Source organism: Rhagoletis pomonella, unplaced genomic scaffold, assembly GCF_013731165.1.
Source record: "Rhagoletis pomonella isolate Grant_MI unplaced genomic scaffold, Rhpom_1.0 Rhpom_scaffold_00006, whole genome shotgun sequence".
In the NCBI taxonomy this organism is placed as follows: Eukaryota; Metazoa; Arthropoda; class Insecta; order Diptera; family Tephritidae; genus Rhagoletis; species Rhagoletis pomonella.
In genome coordinates, this window is record NW_023458560.1 from 80,774,953 (window position 1) to 80,778,835 (window position 3,883).

Genomic DNA, 3,883 nt, shown 5'->3' on the forward strand with positions numbered 1-3,883 from the left:
ATTTGTTTTTAAAATAATAGTTTAACAAACCACAGTTTTGTTTGCCTGTGCTTATACTTATCCACCAGATCTGAGTTCTTAACATCCTAACGTACCATCCTAATGTCGGATTATTAAAGCCCACCAAAAGTCATTAAACTTTTGCAAATGAAGTATTCCGATTATTCCAATAGAATTATTTAAAAAAAAAAAAAAACAAAACTTATTGCCAAATGTATGTATGTACGTATTAATTTGTACTCATGTAAGTCCAGCCAACTTTTTTCGTGTTTGCTTGTAAGGCGATACGGTCTAATATACATATTAAGAGGCCATACCGCTTCTCATACTAAACAAAGGCACTTTAGACAAATAAATCTGTCAGAGTTTCTATTTAAAAGATCGGAGAATATTTGGAAGACAATACAGACTCTCTAACAACTCAACCCTACTATCCAAGCCTAGCAAGCCTACTCTAACGGTACATCCAGTCCTCTGGATAGACCAACCCCTGGTTGGGCTCTGCAATCAACCTTAGAGCAGCGGAAAATGCGGCTTAGAGGAAAGCCCAGCTAAGTGTTATTTAGTAGTTTTTACTAGGCGGTTCAAAGGAATGCTTCTCTTATTTCTAAGATCAAGTACTTGGAAGTAATTCTCGACACACAAATTGGTCCGGGATGACAACTGATATATCGGGGGAATCCTAGACCATTCAGGTAACAACTATATTGAGAACATTTACAAAGCTGACGAACTAGCAAGGAAAAGTACAACAATGGCAATATTCAACAATTTGTTACAGATTACACCACTCTAGTAAGCTGAAACAACTTCCTGGCCATACTATAACTTGAAAAGCACATGTTGCTCTCAAGTTCAATGAGAAACAATTTTTTTTCTTTATAAAGACTCCTGCAGGCCATTACCTAATTGGCTTACAATCCATGAATGTAGGGGTGTTCACACCGGACCATTGTCATAGTTGCAAGAGCATAGAAGAAGGAGAACGTGTAGGTGGAAACAAGGGTACAGTTCATAACGTATGCAAAGTGGTTTGTAGCCAAGCGAGCTGTTTAACATCAAACGGGTTCGGTAACCCCATATTGAATCACAACTGGTTAGGTCTACTTTCCAACCATTTTAAACGTAACCAAGCTTAGTGATATTATTCTTCTTCTTTATAAAATAGCACTCGGCAAAACTTCATATTATCCCTCAAGAAGCCATTTTTAAAATATGTTCCAGTTAAAGGAAATGTAGCTGTAGTAACTCCACACTCGCTTTGAGGCTTTATTTTAAATAACTCAACTACAGTCGTGGGCAAAATTATACATCGAACTCGTCCTTACTATCGGTTTAAAACAGAAACATGAAAGACTAATTAATGTCAAAATTTGGACAAAATGTAAAAGGAACTTAAATGACAGCATTCTAATCAACACTGCAAAACTTTGACCAATGAAATGAGAAATTTCCTCAATTAGGTTTAAAAGTAGAATCTTTAGATTTCGTACTTACATACATATTAACTTATACAACACCCAATTCATTAACTGTTCTAACTGAGATCGGTTCAATGTGCGCAAATTTTCCCAAGCATACTTAATCTCTACTCATTGACATGAAAAACAAGTAATAGACATTCATAATTTTATTACAATGTGTATACATACAGTATCGGTCATATCTATAGCACGGCATTTCAAAGTGATATTGTGTGCCACTTATGTTTATTTATTTATTTTTAAGAACTTTCAATTAAAATATAGTTCTTTCTCTAACAAAATCCATATAAACCCAAGTTTAACAAATTGTAGAAAACTACAAAAAAGTGCAACAAAATTTCATATAAATTTCAAACTTTTTTCTCGGAAGGGTTAGAATTTTTCTGAACACACAGTTTTATAGCCCAATCCATTTTAGTCTGATAATGTGCAAGTTTCAAGTGGCTAAAGTTGACCGTTGATTTTTTAGAATTTTTTTCGCCAAAAGTGTTGCGGTTTTCTTCCATATACAAATAAATTGAATTTATTCATTATATGGAAGCCAATGCGACAAAAAAAATCTAAACAATTAACGGTAATTGGTAGCCACTTGAAATTTGCTCATTGTCAGACTAAAATTGCAGGGGCTAAAAAACTGTGTACAAAAAAAAATTGTTGCACTTGTTTGAAGTTTTCTACAAATTGTTAAACTTGGGTATATATGGGGTTTGTCTGAGAAAGAATTAAATTTTAATTGAAAATTCTTAAAAATAAATAAATAAACATAAGTGGCACACAATATCACTTTGAAATTACGTGCTATAGATATGACCGATACTGTATGTATGTAGATACATATTTATGTATGTATATCAACCCCTTTTCCTTTCAGATTTTCTTTGGTGAACACGTGTCAGCCATTAACTGGCACTCATTTTAACGAATAGCTGCCAGTATTGAACTGAACGTCAACTAACTTTACGGTTTGGTAGAGGAAAAAATTAATCAGTTAATTACATTTTACTGCAATTAATGTGTTTTTCGATTTTCGGGTATTCATTTACTGTATTTATTTCAGTTTCAGTTTTTTCGCCAATTACTTGTAATTACATTTAACCACAAATTCAGTTGAAAGGTGTACGTACGATGTAACTGACAGCTGTTCGCGAGAACTAAAAATATGAAATTAATATGTAGCTGTAGAATTAAAATTATTTGCAAAAAAACTGTGAATAGTTCATAAAAAAGTATATATGTATGTAGATGTTTTTTTTGTTTCTTCTTTTTATTGAATTCTTAAAAAAAAATTTACATATTTTTAATTAATGCGCGGTTACAATGTCAACTTGCAGTTGAGATTTCGCTTTTTTATAAGTAAGTATTATTCTGTCTACATATCAGCTTGGTGTGAAATTTTAGTTGAATTCGAAGTTCAAAAACCTAATATTTAGATACGTCAGTATGGACGCGAATCTACACTCCAAGCTGGCAAGTTGTAAAACTCCCTTAATTATAAAAAAGAATAACAAAAAACACTTTTTATCTTGCTATTTATGTAATACTGGGTGATTCAGCCCTAAGGAACTCATACATACATATGTATTCATGCATGCGTTTCTCACTGAAGAAAAAATTAAGAAAAAGCAAAAACTCAGTCTGATAAGAGCGAGTGCGATGATTTCATTGCTTCAATTTCGCTGCGTATAGCAAAATTTGAGGAAGCATAAATGACCTTAGCGAGTGCATAAATTGTTTATCTTTAAGTAAAGTAGCTGAACGACATTGGATTTTCAGTACAATCAGCGTTTGAGCACATGCAACGCCCAGTAGGAAAAATCCATGAAGATGGAGTGGATGCAAATTTTGCTCGGTTCGGTGCAGCGCTTCGAAACTTGGAAACAGCTGAACAAATAAAAAAATAGCCACTACCTCGTATCCGCCAAATGAAATATTAGGTATAAGGAGACACATAAAAAAAATATTTTCGTTTACACCTCTGAGAAGCAACTAAACGCCCGGTCGGAAACGAGCTTAGGTGAGCATTCAAACCCCCAGTAATCGATAGTGCGCTGGGCTTAGGACTCGCCACTTAAAAACAAACTCCAATTAAAAGAACAAAGAAACCTCGGATGAAGCCCCTTCTTTTGATGACGGCCACGGCAAACGATTAAAAAACTGCGATGCGAGGCATGGAAGTTCCGGACCCTTGATGGGGAAGGCGCCTCTGCCCGGCTGGTTGCTGTCCTCACAAAGACAAAAAAGACTTATTTCACAGCCATCTAAGAAATTCGATGGACAGGACAAGACCGACGTGTCGCCTAAAGCCATCAAAATGAAAATCATCAGTTCTTGCCCTTTCGTATATCTTATACGTGGTATTGAACTAAGTTTGATACGCAGTATCGCACGTCGATATATTT